Source organism: Pinus tabuliformis, chromosome 4_1, assembly GCF_031772625.1.
Source record: "Pinus tabuliformis cultivar Carrire ecotype Pingquan chromosome 4_1, CPIR1, whole genome shotgun sequence".
Classification (NCBI taxonomy): Eukaryota; Viridiplantae; Streptophyta; class Pinopsida; order Pinales; family Pinaceae; genus Pinus; species Pinus tabuliformis.
The window spans coordinates 675201800-675223458 of record NC_142303.1 but is presented as its reverse complement, the minus strand read 5'-3'; positions in this window follow the sequence as shown (position 1 = coordinate 675223458).

Sequence of the window (21659 nt, the reverse complement as noted above, 5' to 3'; positions counted from 1 at the left end):
AGTTATACTTTCATCATTGTGCATTTTGAGAGTTTCACATTCAATTCTGAGATTTTGTAGTTTTGTATGTTTTACCTGATTGTCTCCTTCATATCTTAGAATGATATTTTCCCATATTTCTTTGGTGGTTTTGAGCTGCATAACTTTGACAAAATTTGATTGTGACAGACTCCCCAATAATGTATTGACAACCTTGGCATTGGGTTCATATTGCTTTTTACCTGCCGTATCTGTAGGAATTGCTGATGGAAATGTATATCCTCCTTCCATGATTTCCCATACATATGTTCCAAGAGATTGAAGATAGGTTGTGGTTCTTACCTTCCAATAAACGAAGTTGATCCCATCAAGATTGGTGGTCTAGTGGATCCCTCCCTTTCATAGTTTCTCATGATGATAGATCTTCCTTCAAGTGATCAAGCTTCTTCTGAAGGATCTTCTCTGATACCAATTGTTGGAAATAATACTGAGAGGGGGGGTGAATCAGTATTAGCAAGTCAATAATTTTTCATTTCTATAATCAGATTCATATACACTACTTTAGTTAATGGAACTTGCGTGTATATGCAACTATCTTTAAGGAAACTAGTGTATATCCTACAAAATTATGATTCAGTTAATCCATCATATGTTGATCTTTAATCAGTGCATCAGAACCATATAAACATTAACTAGGTGTAGTAAAAATAGAACAGACAATCACACACATGAACACAAGATATAAGGTGGAAACCCATTATGGGTGAAACGACCTACTGCAATCGTATATATCTTCCTTTTAATAAGAAACTTCTTTTTACAATTTTTGTATTGGTGAAGTCTTATACCAGTACGTAATCTTCTACCTGTAGAAGGCTACAACCTTCTCTTGTTCTCTAGCTTCTCCTGGAAGGGAGCTACAACCCCCTAGCTCTTGTACCAGCTGATATGTTTACTAGTACGTAGGTGCCCACCTACAGAAGGCTACAACCTTCTCCCTTCTTCCAGGGACCACGTCTCATAAATTTTCAGATTCGATCTGTCAATAACATCATTCGAACATCAGATATATCTACATCTCCTTTGTAGCAACCACAACTGAATCAATCAATCACTTTTCAAAATGATGTAACCAGAATACAGTAACCAGAACCCAGAACACTGCAACAAAAAACAGAAGTAGGTAAAACATATTTTATGAGGCATACGCTACTTCAATATGTCGAACCTGCGTGCATACACACTTTTCTCAAGGTCAACCTGTGTACGGATCTGAAAATAAACTTTAAGTTGTATACGCTGTTTTGATATGTAGAACTAGCGTGTATACACACCTTTTCTAAAGTGAAACTGCGTACAGATCTGCAAATCAACTTTAAGATGTATATGTTGTTTTGATATGTAGAACTAGCGTGTATACAGACCTTTTCTAAAGTTAACCTACGTACAGATCTGTAATGATGATTTAATCTTTACTACAATTTAGACTTTAGTTATACCCAGATCATCATATTTATAGACTACAACATGCGCTAGTTATTTAGATATAAGATCAAAGCCATACAAAGATACTTCACTTCAAGCCTTAAGATATTGACCCATCAATAGCTCTTATCCTTCATCAAGCGCTATGGTTCATCCTTGATTCAAATCTAGCTATGCACCATAACCCAATAAGTTGTATTCTAGATCTTTCTCTTCATTAGATATTAAATACTTGAGTGCCTTTGCCTAATGATCTTCTCCTCCTTTTATAATCTTAGGCCTTACTCAATACCATGGAACAAAACCACTTAGGATCAATACCTTGGACCAAATATCTGGGGTCAACACTTCGGATCAGATACCTTGGACCAATACCATGGACCAAAACTTAGTTTTCCAACATGTACGTGCCTTTCCTTCAGTGAAAGTGCATGTGTATGCTATACTCTACTTTTGGTCTGCTAACCCGCGTGTACACATGGCTTGGTCAATGCGGAACCTATGTGTACCTCTCTTTCTTCAATCTGTGAGTCTAAACTGTGATATGTCATCTGAGTGAGTTTCCATCTAGGACAACAACTGTCTCATAGTGATAAATCTATGTCATAATGCGAACAACTGACACCCCGCAAATTGCATGAGTGTATACAACTGATACTATCATATTCAATGTTAAATAAAGTCAAATATAAGTTATTAATCATATTGAATAGCTACGACTTAATTTTTTTTATTCAATCAATCATTGGCATTTGAATTACCCCATATTTATTTGTATTAAATTTTGAATCCATGAGTATTAATAAATTGTGCGATATCTTGACCATTGTCTCCAACATTCACTTTGTTTGAATTACTATTATAAAAGAGACCTCCATATCATTGGGTTTTTGGTAAAAGAAAACAAATTTCCACTACTTTTGGTACCAAAGGTTTACAATCATTTCATCCTTTTTATGAAGTTGATAATTTCCCTTCACCAACTTGTTATATATATTTACAGTACATTTCTTACATAAGAATAAATCCCTATCTTGAGCTACCACATCCATGTCAACATGTTTCTTAACGTGGGTTCTATACACCAAATCAACATGCACTCCGAAAAGAAATAATTCTCTACATATGCAATGACGTCCCTTTAAAGCTTTGGCATAAGAAAGGTCCAAGCCTCACCTAAAGTGGCATGTTTTCCATGCCAAGGCCAACCTTCCCCATCTTCATGTTCATAAATATTGAAAATTAGTATTTATGTATCAAAAATTTCATTCACAACCTTCAAAATAAAATGGCATTGGAAACCATTGTTCTACACAAATGAGGTCCTTCATCTAACTGAAGGATCTCCTCTTCTATCCTCTGGGACAAATGAACAAAGATATATACACCAATTTTTTTTTTAAATGTTTGTACATACAAAGAAATATAAATGTGTTTTCAAAGGCCAAATTAATTAGTAGAACAAAGCGAAACTGAAACTGAAGAAAGCCAACATACACAAATAACTACTTAATAAATAATTGACATAAAATGTTAGATTTATTTTCATTATTAGAAATTGTTTAAGAAATATTTAGAGCGATTGTTTTCTTGAAGGATTCTAGTTGAGTAGTTTGTTGTGAAAGATTTTTAAGATAGAAATTTATTACATTAATTTTTTTTTAATGTGACATTCCCATAAACAAAGAAGTTGGGATGTAGTTGAGTTATTTAGTGTAAATAAAAAAAATATGGAAGATTCTTGATCACTAAGTCATTATAGTGAATTCAAACATGGTTTGTGTGTTTAAAGCATTGAGAGAAAAGGTACACCTCCTAACTGGTAATAATAAATAAATAATATGATACGAAGTATCAAAACCATGATCATTAGTAGAAAATATATTGGATTGGCTTACAATCAAATTCATTTGAACATGGGCATGTGATATAGGAACACAAAAGATGTATAGACTAAAGAAAGTATGGAGTTTCATCACCCCAAGCAACAATAATATTCATGTTACACTTGAGGAGGTTAATGTGCAAGCCAATTATACTTTGGATTGTAGGCCATGGAGAAATAGGGATGATAAAAAACATATAGTTTCAACTTCAGTCGACTATATTTTGAATTGTCTATCATGGGACGGTAGTGTTTTAGGAGTCATACCTCAAATACAAGTTTAACATGGCGATGCTCCAAGTGGGATTGCCCCTAGATGCATTTGCCTTCACTAGTGGGCAATGTGGCAGATGGGAGACCTCTCCCATATTATGTTAGAAGGAAGACAAAGATTTGATAGTAAAAAGTTTACCACATGGAGACAAAGGATGGTTATAATTTTTTTATTACTAATTCGATCAATCCTCGGTGAATGATGTTCATTATACTCTTAACATTGGAAATATTTAGAATATTTAGCCTACCGAAATGCATCAGCAAGAGAAAATGAAGAAACTGTTATAGGTGCATGCGGAAATGGCTCAGACTGATTGTATAATGGACAACGAGCCAACAATTGGAGAATGGAGAAGGAGAATCTAGTTGAGATGCAAGTGTGCACGATTTGGAATTTTCACAGGTTTCATGGGTTCACAACAACTAACCCACTGACCATCCACTCTATTAACTAACAACCACTAGATACCCTAGATAGTCCATGTCATACCAAAATCGGTCTAACTGATTCCTTCCATTCAACGATCAAATTTGAACACATCAGAGCCCTTCAAAGGGCCTCTAGCATGTCAGAGAAGTAGGGAGAAAATTTTACTAGTAAAAAAAATGTAAAATTTGAATTTTGTCATTTAAAAAAAAATGGAATAATATCTTAAAATTTTTAAGAAGGGCTATTATGTTGTCAACCCTTTTCTTAAATTTCATATTTTCTGAAATCATAAATTTGGGAATTCCAATTTCCAGCTATCAGTCTATCAAAAAATACAATGGTTGAATTTCCTTTCTCAACTAATGTTAAAACTTAAATCCCATTTCAGAAACTGCAATTTCCAAGTTGCTCCCATTTAAAAAAAAAACAATTTCCATTTGAGTTTCTTTTTCTAATTGTGCATATGATGCAAGTTATTATTAATTATTTTGTCACAATTACCGTTTGATACCATTACATTTGGTAGTTTCGGTTGAGAGCGACTAGATGTCAATATGGGCCATGTATTAAGTCTGTAATTTTACTGGGTTGTGCATGAAGGCTGCCCCTAAAGAAAGGTTTGAAGACGATTTAAGCTGGAGAGGAGCATACATTCATCATTCAGCAGACGGCTGTCAAGCAAGGTTTAAGCACGATTTATGCTTTGAGAGGAGCGCATTAAACTTCCTAACATACTGGATTTGATTTGTTTGCGAATTCCTAATTCTTGGTATGTTTTCATATTCCCAATTTCTGATTGGGTTACTTGTATTAGTGTTAGTAAATGTGCCAGTGACTTGGACGTTGGATACTAGTCTGCCTCTAGGTAATCAAAGATCAAAATAGATTTATCTTTGTTGATCATAAGTCTAGATTCCACCTCAAATATGGAAAGTATGTTGTGGAAGGCCTGTCATTTGCTTACCTTATTTTTCTAGAGAAGAGAAGGACGTTGTCCACGAACATGAGATGTGAAATATGAGTGGTTCTTATTACCCTACATCTAGCAATTAGTCCAATTTTCTCTAGCCACCTAAATGCCTCTGCTCAGACCATCAATAACTAAAATAAATAGTAACGGAGAAAGTGAACAATTTTGTTTTAGTCCCCTGTAGATTCTGAAGAAGTTAGTCGGTTTCTTGTTGATGAGTATTGACAGGTTTGTTGAGGAAATGCATGCCATAACCCAGTGAATGAGCCAATGGGAAAATCCAATTTTGTGTATAATCATTTGCAAAAATTCCCAATCAACACTTTCAAAAGCCTTGATCAGATCAATTTTCATTAAGCATGCAACCACTCTACTAGTTTTGATTGTGTGGGAGCATTCTTGGGCAATAGCAACAACATCCTGAATCTGTCGGTTGTGTAGAAATCTGAATTGTTCCTACAAGATATGTGATGACAGGATCAGTTTGATTTGGTTGGAGATGGTTTGGGAGATTATCTTGTACACAGTATTGCATACAAAGATTGTTCAGTAATATACAAAATAGGAAGGGTTAGGTTTTTTAGGAATCAAATGAAAGTGGTGTTGATAGAACCTAGAATGCGTCTGATGACTCAGGACACTTGATTCTTGAACCATGTTCATAAGGTCTATCCCCATAAATCCTATGAAATAGAAAAAAATGAGTCGTTCGATTGTCTAGACTGGGACTATTGTCCCTGGCCATTTCTTTGATAACACCCTAGAGTTCTTCAATGGAAACCAGTCTAGACAGAGTTCTGTTGGCTTCATCATCCACCATGCAAGGAAACAGGTTGGAAAATTCCAAATATTCACTGAATTTGTATCCCTCCCTCACGTTGTATTGGTTGTTGTAATATCTCACTATAGCACTTTGTATATTCTTCTTTTTTGTGAGGACACTATTTGTATCATCTTTGATGTGCAATATTGAACTAGTCTTCATGTGGTTCGATGCTTAAATTTAAGAATTGAACCTAAGGACTTTTGTTATAGAATGTTTGTAAGAGGAAATGGAAAAATATATATATATAATTTGAATTCAAAATGCGTATTGTAGTGAGGTAGTAGCAATGGTTTGTAGTACACAATTTGAGCTAGTATATATCATAGCCAACTGTAGTGTGGTGGTATCAATGGTTTGTGGTACAGAATTTAAATAAGTATCTATAATAAATTCACTAATTCATGAAAGTGAAAATCAATAGGATGAAATGAATGTACTCAAGCTTGGTTGATGTGATATCTAATGTAGATTTAGTCGCAGGTTGACAAGTGAAAAACTAGTCCTTAAACAAATAGAAAAATTGGAGTGTACAAGCTATTTCTCTCCAGATAATATTGTTGAAGGCCCTCCAAATATCAACCTTTCTTTTGTTGCTCATCTCCTCTAGAAATTGAATGGTTTATCATTGCAAAGATATTCTTTGCAAAGATGATGAAAGAAAATGTTCAAGTTTCTCGGGAGAAAGGAGATTTCTTCTTATGGATCATAATCATTGTATTGACACATTTATCAACCAGATTTTCCAATATGTTAGAAATGGATGGGTCCTACTTCAGTTAACTGATATAGTGACCCCAACTATGGTAAATTGGAGGCAAGCAAGCAAGCCTCCAATGAAGATGTCATTCAAGGAACATTCAAGGAACTAGAAGATTGTGGTTAATTAGTAATAATTGGAAAACAATTAAACTTTTAACTTTCTTTACCATAGACCTCAACATAACATGGCGAGGTATTCCATATATGGAAGAGAAGAATTTTGGATTGCTTTCTATATTTGAGGATCCTAATGGCTATGAATCAAATCAGTGTTTCAATCAAGGCACTTAAATTCCTCAATCATAATAAAAGGGTCGTAAATCTAGTATTTCAAATTACTAGGTTGGTGGATTTTTTTGGCTCAAAATCTTGACTTACCACCCTAAAACTTACTTCCCTCAGAAATCAGTTCTAGTCCCACTCCTCTTTCTACTCTATTCAAATTCAAAAGTCTTCCCATGTAAAGTCAACCTTCTGCTACTACCACTGCCACCAGTCTTTCAATCTAAAGCCAATTTTCTATAGCTACCACTGCCACTGGCATCACTTCTATTTGGTCTCTTTGCACCAATCCTATTTTTTTCGGTAAAAAAATTAGAAGGCATCATCTATATTGCACAGAAAGAGAGTGGAGAAAATTCGTTATATAGAAGGAGAAAGAAAATGTTGCAAGCACAAATCATTCATTGTGGCTTTAGGAATCCACCTCTTGGCATATTCCTACAATCCACATCTGTATAAAATACTAAATTAGAGAATAGATTTTGCTGTAATACAACACCTTAAAATATAATAAAAGAGATTTGTTGTTCTGTTGAATGAATATTGTATTCAGTAAAAATTACAAAGCATACATCCCTCTTCCATGGTGTTGCTTAGCTGCAAACACCCAAAAATTAATTCCCAATTTAAAAGGCTACAAATTTTATATCCTAAAATAGATGAGAAATTCCATTCTCTTACTCTGTTATACAGTCTTCATTAGAAAGAAAAAGTGCCCAAACATGATGAAGGGACTCTAATCTGGTCAAAAAAAATATAATGGTGTCATTATCACCCCCTTTATTATATTACCATTCAACCAACTGAAGGAGGAGACAAAGCATGATTTCAAATTCTGGTAGACCCTCTCAATGGTATAGTGCCTATTTGTAGTTGATTCTCCCATATAGAAGTGTCTCTTTCATCAACCATAAAATTTCCAAATGGAGAATAACCCACAGAATCACTTGGGAAATTGTGATCAGTATCACATTGGACACCATGCTCTTTCTAGATCTTCTCTCAGGCCTCTACACAACATCATCTATTGTACTCATCTCTGCTGGAGATAAATACTTGAAAACAAGGTTCACTTCAAGGTTGGAAATGGGCTTCCAGGGAATGAGGCATCATTTGATTGGTTCTCGAATGAAGGATTTGTTTCTCAGAAGAGGGAGCCTTCTCTGGAAAAGTAGGTTCCCTGCTTCTAGATTCACTTGGAGTTTCAGCTTTCATATCCTGAATGACTTCTACAACAGCAGAAATGTTTGTCTTATTTGGGTTCCTGAATGAAATGACTAAATTACCTCAAAGCCAAGAGGATCAGGCCAACTACAGTCCCAGCTAGTACCATATGAATTTGACTCCATGGGATTCGAAAGTTCCCTGGAATTCTTTGAATATCCAAGGGATAGAAGTATAGAGGCCAGTGGATAAGAGAAAAAAAATAACTGTGAAGGTATGAAGGTAGAATAGTCAGAGCTTCAGGGACAAAGACCAGAACTGAGGTAGAGACCATGAAAACAAGCACGATGAAGAGCTTAATGCATTCTCCAGGCAGAGATTTCTCATCTTCGTCCTTCAGGAAAGGGGGGTTTTAAGGCGGCTGAAGTTTCGAACTGCAAACTTTTTCCTGAAGCATTGTGAGATCTTCATAAATGAAACTATGTAGGAAACAATGCATATGCAGTATCAAAGTCTCCAAATAGTTGTGCATTAGTGAAAATTTCATTAATGAATGTTGGTTGTTTTCACATTTGAAACAAAAAAATAAAACAATGATATTTTCCCTTATTTAGATAGAATTCATTGAAACTTGAATTGATTTCATTCATTTATAATTCTTCTACTATGAATGAAAGAGTGACAATATCACCTAAGTTGCAGGACACATCTCCCTTTGAGTAAATAACAACCTTAATAATGAATGTGAAGTAAAATTTATTAGATATTCCTATTTATAGTAAACTAACATGCTTAGGATTGTAGAGCCTTAGAATATAGTTGAAGAGTGAACCCTTGAAGGCCACAAAAGAAAAATTGGCTCTACAAGTCAGTGAGAAATCCACCACCACATTGGATTCTTGTAGGAAAACTTCTCTTACATAGGATTCAAGCATGAGGTCATGTCAGAGGCTAGTTGAGTGATAACCTCGCTTCATTGGTTTTTTGGTGCTTATTGGATTATGTGCATTGAGGGATCTCATGAACACACATGGTTCACTTTGAATAATCCCTTGTCGAGTTTGAGAGCATAGTTACGCTACCTACACATATGATCCCAACCCATGATTTTTCTTCTAGATTTTTGGTAGTGAGGTAGTAACCTTAGTGGTTGGTCTTTAAGATATATTACCTAGGTGATTATGAGTGGGAATCCCCCCTGATAATTGAGGAAGAAGTCAATTTCCATACTTGTGCTCCTCGGGGGTGTTTCTCAGTTCCATAATAGATGTCACTTGTGTCAATAAAGGCTACTATCGAGAATTTGGGGTAACTACTTATCATTCCTTAGCAAGCTCAAGTCCTTGGAGATTTAGTCACCTCAATATTCTTGGATTTTAGAGGTCCCTTATGTAATATCTAGTTTTCTAGTTGTTAACTTCAGATTTTTTTTTTTATTGTGTGCTCTTTGATCATTAGTATAGAGCCAACTTTATATTTCTCTTTTTCTTTATGTCGTACTCTAGCTCTAGCATCATGGCTGAACTAAGAACCCATCAGTCACAAATGAAATGTAGTATTTATCCCATTGAGGAAGAGCCACCCACTATTGAATAATGAGTCTTATCATCAAGTAATACTCCTCTTAATCACCTTGAGGCACACACCACCGGTTTAGGAGGTAGTGCTAAGGTTGAGACCATGGATGATACTAATTTACCTTATTTCAACCCTCCTTTAACTAACCCATCTGGAATTGTATTACAAAATTTGACTTTACAATATTAGACTCTTTGTTATTTTCCACCATTTCCCTACAACGTGAGGCATCACTAAGTCAATGTGAATATAATGCCCCTTCCCTCACCTTCAACCATAATAGGAGGAGCCACCTCACTTCTTCCTCTTTCATCATTGAGTGGTATTAGTGCTTACAAAAATTTACCTAGTACTCCTAGATTCTCCATTTGGGGACATAAATCAATCTATTAGTTTCCATACATATTTGTTCCTATGATATCCATGCTTATGAGACCTGCTTCTTAGCTGGGGACTTTCGTTCACTATTCCTATTGATAGTAGGACTTCCATGTTTTCTAGTCCTTTTACGGGTATCCCATTTATTTTTGCCATCCCCCCACCCCCCATCACAAACCATTAAACATGAAAATTGTGAGAGGAACTTCCATGGTTTATAGAAAATTTAATAAAAATAAATTAAATCTATATTCTATAATTTTATTCATCTTCTCATCAAGTTAATTGGAACAGTATGTGCTTTGCATCGGTGATGTTAGAAAAATATATATTACAGAGCAATAAAACACATAAGATATTGCAAAAATATAAACACAGAAAACGCATAGAACAAGAGAGACACATATATACATGGTTCACCAAATTTGGGCTATGTCCATGGAGAAACAACCATCCCTTCCATTTATATTGTCCAGCAAACTAAAGAGATATAACCTACACTAGATCCATTGTAATTCCCTCTTCTCTCTCACTCAATCTCCTCTCTCTTCTCATTTAGAATACAAATCTACATGGATGCAATTCAATTCCCTCATATATAGCAAGGGGTTGCCTTCGAGGGAAGAAATCCCTAAATTAAACATAACTTCTACCATGAAATCTCCACCTAATGAATGATCGAGATTGACTATGAAATTACAACATTTTACAAGGCAATTTTACATCTATTTTTAGCTTCGAAGGCACTTCCCCAAATCCCCCTGCCGGGAGAGGGGGGGGGGGCTCCCAAAGGTCGCAGCTTCCCCCCCCTACAACGAATATTTTACGGATGACATTGTCGCCACATTACGAACTGGGGTCTAATGCGGCAATACCTTTGAATACAGAAGATAATTAGGCTCCACACCCAACAGGTGATTATTTTCTTTCCATAAATTATACTTTAATAAATATATTTCCAAAATATGTGTCAAATTATTTATATATTTTTATGTAAAATTTAAATACTTACTTTGATCATCACATTTTATAATATGAACGTTGAGATGAGGATTTCAATTTGTTTAAATTAAACTAGATGTTTTGATTTAGAAAAAAGATTTTTATAATACTTATTTTGGAGATTTGGTTGTGGGTTGTGTAATGTGTTTGTTAAGTAATGTGTTTGTTAAGACATCTATTAAATGATTAATGAGTATAGGAAATTCATGCTTTGAAATTAGATTGAGAATTTTGGTAAAATATTAGGCACAACATATAAAAGGAGTACTATTATAACAGGGAATACTGTGATTCCATATTTCATACATGTGTATGGATCCACTAAATGACATAGCTCATAACTATATAAAAAATAGAGTCATGAATCCCTTGTCATGCTTTGGCGTGTTTAGAACCATAACATTGAAATTCCCACTCTTTAATATTTGTAATTTTATCTACGTAATTAGAACCATAACATTGAAATGTACACACAGACATGTCTTTAATTTTATTTTCCAACTGTTGCCCACCTCCACTCTCATTCATATATAGTTGTTAACATACATAAAAATCATGGAACCATGCATGTGAATGTTCATGGCTATCCCAATCATCTGGTGTTAGCAGTGTTGGGAGATAATCGTGCGTGACTTTTATTCATTATTTATTATTCAACCGCACCGCCTTGTACAATTGAATTATCTTGCCAATTTCCACCTTCTAATTCTAGGTGGGTTTAATTCAACTGCTCAGCATCAGTTTCTTCATTTGAGACAAAAGGAAGCATCTTCATGCTCTTCTCTAGTTGGAAGTTTTTTTCAACTCTTCTCAAGAAGTATCCATACATGACAGATGCTGCATAGACTTGCCCAACTCAAATTACCAACTGTTGGTGTGCTTTATGCATCCCTTTTTTTTATTGTTGTCCTTGTGAATCGTAATTCCTTCTACATTACAATTACTGAAAAACAATTTGAGATATTTCTTGTTATAGAAGAAATTCCATTTTGGTTATGGAAATGTGCATAACCTTCCATGAAGATCAATGTTAATTTTAATTTTCAATGATCAACAGACCTATGTGTGTGAGATCTATTTGTTGCTTTTCATTAGTTTTCATATGAATTTTGTTGTATACTGTCTTATTTTCAAAGAATATTGTGTATTTTTATATTAATTTATATTTTTGTATTTATTGTTTTGTTCATTGTAGGTATAAATTCCACCTCTTGGTTGCCCCAAAAAGGATCTGAAACAACTTTCACTTTCTGATGCATTTGGTATCTCTCAATGCTATAATCAACAACATATTTATGAAAATGAAGTATATTATCATGTGGATGAAGACCATGAATCAGATAGTGTAGAACTTATTGAAGAGGAACCAACATCCAAGAGGTACAAAAGAACATTCAAGTCCAATTGGAAGCTAAGATTTCCCCTGGCTTATGCTGTAAAAGATTTTAATGGTGTTGAAAGGATAAAATTTTCATGGTGTGTAAATTTAAAAGGGAAACTCCATTTGCTAAATATGGAAGAACAATCCTTGAAGTTAGTGCTTTAAACATTTATGCAATGTCAGAGGTTCATAAATTTTCTTTGCAACTTGTGGAGGGAGAGAGTAAATAGAGTACTCTTCCAATTACAAAACATGTAGAGCTAATGGTTGATGCTCAAAAAGAGAGAATTATATCACTTATTGAGAACATGTATTTTGTTGCAATACATGATTTATCTTAGGAATTATATAAGTCAATTTGTGACTTGAATAGATATAAAAACACTCCTCACATGCCTCTAGCAGATGAATACATAGCATATACATATACAACATTTGGAAAAGACTTTCTAGAAGCTGCTAAGGAGGTATATTGGAAAAAATTAAAAGATAAGATTTTCCAAAGTCCATATTACTCACTTTTAGTTGATGAAAGAACTGATTGGACTATGGTGCAACATTTGATTGCTTATATTACATATTTGACAAATGAAAGAAGAGGTCCATGTGCTGCAAAATTCATACAATTGCTACAAATTAGGGATGGAACATCAGAGTTTACGTATGATGTTGTGGCATCTCTTTTAGCAAATATGAATCTATCCATGAAAAAGTTAGTTGGATTTGGATCGGATGGAGCATCATCCATGAGGGGTATTCATGAAGGTTTATCTGCTAAGTTTCGTCGACATGCCCCTCATTTAGTAGATATCCACTGTATAGCTCATCAAGAAGCATCAGCAACAAATGATGTTTCATATTATTTTGAAGAGTTGTAAGCTATTGATAAGTTTGCAAACAAGATTTATTCATGGTTAACGAAATCTACTAAAATACAAGGAGAATTGAAAGAGCTAATGCAGTCATTTCAAATCACAAGGCTAGAAGTGTTACAAATTCATCATATTAGATGACTTTCTATAGGAAAAATCATGGAAAGACTCATTAATCTCATGCCTGCTTTATTAAGAGAGTGGAGAAAAAAATGTATGAGATGGCTACAATATTTCAACTTTAGTTTTTCATCCACTTACTTGTAAATGTGTTTATTGAGTTAAATAAGTTGAATCAAAAGTTTCAAGAGGTTCATGTTGAAATTATATCTATTGGAACAACTTTGGATATCACTATTAGCTCACTTCATAAGTGATTTTTAAGAGGTACATTTGGGGTAGGTGCAATGCACACATCATCCTTTTCAAGTAAAACACAACAAGGAACTCTTGAGTTTGTAGATTGCACAAGTATAGTACATGTACATGAGTTGAGATTTGAGAGTTTTCCAAAATCACAAAGATCAGGGGCATTAGATGACTTCATTATGATGGGAAAGTGATTTATAATGAAGGTGAATGACTCTCTAAATGCAGGGTTCACATATTTACCTATTTTTAATGCATTTAAGTTTTTTAGTCCTTGTAATTATTATGAGGATATAGATGATAGAGACTCTCAAACAAGAAGATGGTTGACATGTTTATGTGAAAAAATTAATGTTGGAGGCTTGGTTGTTGTGGACAATATTGAATGTATGGGTGAAATGCATGAATTTACATCTACTATGTATAGATCTTACCCAAAAAAGCATATATTTGGAGCAAATGATCTATGTGGAGGTGAAATTGAATGGCTTGAAGGATTTCCATGCTTAATGCAACTATGGCAAACAATTCTTGTTATTTTGGCTAGTACAACAATTTGTGAAAGAAGTTTTTCAAAATTAAATCGGATAAAAAATAAGAATAGGTCAATATTTTCTTTAAAAACATTGGGATATGTTAATTTTTATCTCTCTGAGTGCACCTCGTGCTCTAAAAAAGGTATATTGGAATACTATTTATGATGAATGAAAAGAGATGAAAACTGGAAAACCTCTTCCACCATGAAAATAGATTGAAAGAACTAGTAAGTTTTAGTATTTATTACCATCATTGTCTTACTCTATTGAGCACTTGAACGACCCATTTTGGTAAGTGGATTTTTTTAGTTTTATATCATTTGACTTTTGTAAATGAAAGCATAACCATATTTTTCAAGTTTGTATGTGAATTTTTTGTTAAACATATTGAATGTAATCATTGTAGGATATTACACAAGATATGTTAAACTAGAGGACCACAACTGTCAAAATTTTATAATAGAAAGAAGAATCTATCTTAGATCAATTTTGCGGCCAAGTCTAGGGACTCTAGCTTCAATCAAATTTGAAGTCTCAGCTTTCCAAAAGAGTTTTAACAGACAATAGAATAGTGATTTGGTCAATTTTGATGTTTATAAGCTAGAATTACACTAATACCTCCTATATAAGCTAGAATTTATTTTTAATTTTATAAATGAGACCTTTCATGTACTTTTAATATAAGTATTTTTGTTTCTTCATATTTTTATTCTTATTTCAATTTCATTAAGATGTAATTATTTCTATATGTTTATTTTTTGTTCTTAGTTTAGACTCATATGCAGTTTCCCAACTATGATTGTTTCCCTATAGTTGGTTCAATTGTAGTTGAGTTCAAGGCATGTGCAATATGATCTTATGTGGTTACATTTCTCAATCACACATGTATAAGAGTAATGCATTTACTAATGCAACTTTTGACGTAGTAGTTTCTTTTTGTTTGTGGAAAAAATAAAAATAAAAATGAAAATAATTTAATGTTGTAAATTGAATTGCATTATTTTTATGCTTTTCATTATGGAAGTGCAACCTGAATGTGCACCCTTCTAAATGAAATTAAGACATGCCCTTAAAATTTGATCACTTCTTCCATTGCCTCTCATTTTTTATGTGGCCAGAACGGATGACCGTAATATGAATTTCTTTCGACTATCCATTGCCTGGCAATTTTTTTGCTGCTTAGACTATTCCATTATTTATAACCCCTAGACTACCTTAGTAGTGGCAATTATTTGAAATATTACTGGTGTATACTTTATACATTTAAAATATGGTTGTGAGTTTTTATCTCATAACTAATATCCTATACCGTTAACATTTGGCTTAATAGTGACTTCTCTGCAATTATTTAAAAATTTAATAGTGTATACTCGTTTATATTTAAAAGTTGTCTCTAAACATAGTAATTACGCGAAATGTGTTCTCTGTGCTAGGTTGGGGTGAGCAGAAACTGTTAACCCCAGCCAATCCCCACTTTTCATTTTTGTCTTCCTCCAGCCAAACAAAAATGAAACATGGGGAACCACAAACATCATAGAATTCGCCCAGACGTTTGCGTAACCTTCGATGCTTCTACCCTTGTCACCTCCATACAAATTTTCCAATACCCATGTCATCTTTCCGAATAAATTTTTCCGGCGAGGAATTTAGCGAATTTCGCTCAAAGGAATTCGTCTTGATTCCATGGAGCGTCTTGCTGATCGATCACCTTCAAATGCCTGATCGTCATGCTTTTTTTTTCCTGCTTAGGCCGAGGAGGAGGATTATCAGCATACCACTTGCATCTTCGACGAATTAAACGGAAGTCACTTGATCTTGGAGGCCAAGGCTTTTGTTATTCACTCCAAATGTGTGATCACCCTCACAAATCATCCGCAATAAGATGAAAGTTGACACAGTTACCAAAAATAAACATGGCCTAAAATTCACATCCACGTCATTCTTGTGTTTAAGATGAAAATTTACTTGAATTTCACCTTCAATGGCCAAAAATTCAGTGAATGTTCGACTAGGAAGATGCAAGAACTCTCCCCACTCGGTATATTCTGGCTGCTTCGCTGGGTGATGGACTTGAACAAGATTTAGAAGAATGGTCTAACAAGTGTACATATTCGATCCCTCGGGGAGAAAATCCCATTCAACAGAGCTTTTCAAGGACCTTGGATTTCCCGCTTCTTTGGGAGATCGATCACGAAATCGTTGCCCAGTTGAGTGAACATGTCTTGTAGCTTGTTTATCACGAATATGTAATTTTTAATACTTCTGATGTTTTTCGTGCGAACAGTCCTCAAATTTTTTTATCACGAATATGTCGTTTCTAATACTTCTGATGTTTTATGTCCTCAAATTATAGGAACCAAACCAAAGCAATATAGATATCTGAGACAAATTCCTTGACAAACTTTTCTTTTGTTGGTTATACATATGATTCAAACAAGCCGCTTTCATGGTAAAAGAAACTCATTTGGGGGAATTTATAAGGGCGAAGGTATGGAGCGTTCAAACACGGTGGATATGTGATCTCATCATGATGTGATTTTGTATTGAAGAATGGACATGACTATACTTTTGGTAAAACTTGTATGATGACAAAAATGACATGCACGTAGTGAAGCCAACACTCTGAATGCTTTATGATCAGTAAAATAGTTACATGGCGGAATGGTAATCAACTCAAGAGTGTATACATTGATTTTGAACATAATGGTGGCGTAAGATGATCCTGTTAAAGGAGGAAATAATCCGGATAACTTCTGGTACTTCCTATTAAAGTTTTCTATCTTTCTGAATGCACGCATTGGGTTTCAAGAGGGAACAAAGTCATCCTTAGTCAATATGCCTGGTTGCATTTGCAATCGGGGTAAGATACCGTACTTCCTTCTGACCACGTCTAATTACGGAATCTGAAGAGCATATATCTAGATTAGTTGGTATATGTGATTTACTGGTTAGTATTTAAGGGAGATTATTTCACCTGGATTGCATCAGCTCACTGTCTGGCGCTGGGACCTATTCCAAGGCCTGCCATTGGGTAGCATTCTGGGCATGCACCATAGCGTCTACGTCCTCTGATTCAAAACTTGTCCGAACCGAAAGCTATTTTCCTGACTTAAAATCAAAAGGCAGTATCTTTATATGCAGCCTAAGCCAAAAGCTATTTGTCTAAGCCTAAACCAATTTCCCATTTGCGTTTGTGATTTTTACATGAATTCCCAAAGGCCGTATGTTTATATGTTATAATAAATGATAGTTTTTTAGCCACATGTCCTATCCATAATTGAAAATCAAAAAATATATAGTTCGGTCAGTGTTGCAGTCGGCACAAAAATTGACGTAAAACCATAGGCGTCGTGTGAAAGTAGCATGTGTCGGTGTTAACTGGATTTTACACTCCGATGAGTGCCACTTTATTGCTTCGAGACCGCTACTAGCTTGTGTGTCTCGTTAGTGTCATATAGTGTTTTTAAAAGAGGTTGTGTGTCTCGTTAGTGTGATATAGTGTTTTTAAAAGAGGTGGAATGGAGTAGGGTTATAAGTAGTGAGACTCTCTTTTTATATGAATATTTTTATTTCAAATACCATTGAAAATATGTTTATATGTTATAATAAATGATTAAAAAAAATACTTTGTAGTTATGTAATTTCAAAAATAGAGTGCCGCCGAGTTTTTCAAAATATTGAATTATATTTAAAAATACATTTTAAATCATTTATATTTATATTTTTAATAAAAATTATATATAATTAAGAAAAATAAAAATATTTAATAAATAAATATTCAATTTTAACCAAAAAAATTTGAATTAAATTTTTTGAAAAGTAGTTGTTTTGGTTTTATCGATATTCTTTTAAGCATGTTCAACGGTTATTAATTTGTGTTTCAAAGTGTTTTTTTAATACAAATAAAAATAAAGCATTATAAATTTGAAAATAATATAAAATATAAAACTGGTATTAGGATAAAATTGACAAAGGAATTAAAAACTAGAAAATCAAAAAAATTGAAAAAATATCAGTAGAAAGAGGGAAACATGCACATAATTAAGGTAATACTAAAACATCACTAAAAATATACAAAACATTAACTAAACTAAAAAAAATGGAAAATTATTTTATTTTATTTTTAAATAAAATAGACATGTTTACAACACTCCATAGAATGAACTAACTGAACCTATAAATTAGTTGACCAAGTAGTGTGTTTGGTGTTGGGCAGCGGATCCCCCCCTAGCGGGTTTTGGGGGCTTGAAGCCCGAATTTTAGTCCAGTGTAATGTAAAGACCCTGCAAAAGAGTCTAGGGTTGTCCACCCTAAGAAAATGTAACTTAATGTAAAGTGTGTCGGCCTACCCATGGTCCGTGGACCATGGGATTGTATAAATAGAGCAAGGCTCTAAGTGTAAAGACAGTCTTAGTTTTGGATGAGGAATTAGCTCTGAGTCTATAAGTCCAAGTCTTGGGTTGCAGTAGTAGGAAGAGGCTTTGCAACTGAGTGCGCAGAGGCCTGGTAGAGTCCGCAGCTGTGTGCGCAGACCCCTGCAGCTGAATGTGTAGGGCGGAGTTGGGATTGTACTTGGATAGAGAATTAATAGAAGATAAGTTGATTCTGAAATATTTTGTGTCTATGCTTCTGTTATATTTATGCATCTCTTTACAATTTCATGATTGCACGCACTTGTGATGAATGTTGAATGATTAATGAGAATATTGGGCCCACGCAATTAAGTTAAGATCTATAATAATAGCACAGTAAGGATAAAGGATCTAGACAACACCTTTTCGCGCTCTTTATAGAGCTGTGCGAAAGCAGTTGTACAAGTTCAAAGGGCAGATGGTTGCGCGAAGTAGCGCAAGTGCACAGGTTCGGTTCGCGTACTTCCTAGATTTCATCAAGACATTCCTAGGGTGTGTAAACCTGGTTCCAGCACCCTCCCATAATACCTCAGGTGAGACCTCAGTCTGCGTACCACGGACTATTGCCGAAAGGGGCGGTAGTTTCGGGATTTGTTTGGATAAATCACTTATGAACTTGGGTCAGGCCCCAACAAGATGCCAGCAAATGGTTCTGTTGCCGGTACCGGGATCTTCCTAAGGGATGTGTGATGTCGTGCCAATGGAACCCAACAAAGAAGGAAATTGAAGAGTGGTTGGACAAGAAGATTCACAAGTTCGTGACACAAGAATATAGAACTCTGCAGGTATCCGAGAAAAGGTGGCTCGATCACTACATGTATACAGAAATCCAAAAAATCTTCTTCGCATCCTTTCCTTCGAAACTGTATGAGTGGATCGTGAGGTTAGCCGACAGCCAAGGAAGGTGTAAGCTCGACCAACCGATAGTGTGGACTTCGGAATTAGTGCACAGACTAGAGGCATTAGAAGATAAGATCGTGTGAGCTCTAGGCCATCCGCTCAACAGGATAATAGGGGGATTTATCACTAAATTTGCGATAGACACGACCATGAGGTACAGTGAAGAAGAATGATGTTTTCTCAAGGGAACGCGAGGTAAGTACATTAAATCTTTGAATACTTGGATTAATATGTTGTTATGTGAAAAGCAGGTCATGCGAATATATTAATTTTTAGAACGACGCGGAGCGGAAAGATCTACCAAAGTAGCAAGGAATTAGGAAATAGTCCCTTGTTTTCATCTTCGCTAGACAGCGAGGAGGAGCTTGCTCAGGTCTCTTTGAGAAGTGTGGTCAGTTTGATAAGACAACGCATTCTACAGTTACTACCTCCACCCATGCCACCACCTGCTTCACCTCCTTCACCTCCATTGCCACCCACTCCACCTCCACCAAGTCCGCGATTCAGCATGACAAGTGCGATGAAGCTATCCATATTCATAGGAGTAGGGAATGAGGACCTAGACCAGTTCTAGTTCATGGTAAGAGTAGTGTGGGAAGTGCAAGGGGTCACATATGACAACATTAAGAAAGCTACATTGGTGAGCACGCTACAGGATCGCGCGTTGACATGGTATATCAAGCACTTTAATGATCACCCAAATGTAGGAATAATAGAGACCTAGAATGCATTGAACACATAATTTAAGGGCCGAAATCAAAGACACAGTCAATCATTGGGTTTAAAGAGATCACAATGCTTCTAGGAGAGACCCCCTAGGATCTGGATTGGTGACTAAAGAGTACGATCCACGAGGCTAATATGACGCTCACGGATGTGTAGCACCGCTCATGGTTTATGGCATCTTTGACACCACACCTGAGGATAACACTGCCACAACAGAATCTTTCAACCCAGGTCGAAGCATTGGAAATGGAAATAAGGTTGCATGAAACACTCATATAAGATCCAGGGTTGGGAGTTCAACAAATCCACGTGCAACTACAGAATCTCTATTTGCAAATGGAGAGCTTGAAGCAGGATAGGGCACCACAGCCAGAGGCGCACGAGGAAATGTGGTGCATAAAATCCAAAGGCCAGGGCCATGACAAGGACCAGTGTCTAGTATTCGCAAACTACTTGACAGGAGGGGGGCCAATGTCATTGAGACCACAAGCACAGGCAGGACTGAGTTTGACACCCGTGTTATGGTGCATGATCTATCAGATAAGAGGAAAACACACAACGGATAATTGTCGTTTGTTGCAAAACTATACACCGGCACCTCAGCAACTGTTTTGTAATTTTTGTAGGTCGGCGGGCCACGACGAGGGTACTTGTCATAGCTACGAGTTAATGATGGATCAAACCCTAGCCTATAGAATGTAGACATAAAAACGAGGCCTCAACCTAGCTGCAGGGATGGCATGTGCTAGATTTCAAGGGCAAGGTCGAGGACGAGGAGGAATGGGACTAGGAAGGGGCCGCAGACAGTTAATTTTCTACAATTATGGAGGGCCAAGGCACTACACTCACAATTGTACCAACCCAACGAGAATATCATGTTCATACTGTGTTTAGTTTGATCATGAAATGATAGATTGTCCTACATTGATCACACAGATGCGCGAGAAAGGGGTATTCCAGCCTCCTTCAACTTAGAATATACAAATGATGAGGTCTGAACCACGTGAAGAAGACCCAAATTTGAACATGATGCTCAGAAGTGGTGCGACCACAGGGGAAGATAAGGGGAGTAGCTTGAAGAAGATACATGGGGTGGTGTGACCACAGGGGAAGATAAGGGGAGTAGCTTGAGGAAGATACATGGGTTTGCAAGGCTCCTACAAAGGAACTTGAGTTTGACTTAGAACGTGCAAAGGAGACATTCATGGAAGCTAAGAAGAGCTTCACGGAAGCCTCCACTTCAGGTAGTAAGGATCAACTAGATCCAGGGATGGATCCTTCTATGCTTACTACCTTTTAAGAGACATGCATGAAACTACTACACAACAATAAGATAGTTAAGGGACTACAGGAGTTGATCACCAGGTGCATAGGGTCAGGGGAACCACGCATAGTCTGGAAACTGGGAAAGCATGCATTGTGCAACGGGGGGGAAATGAGATTGACGAT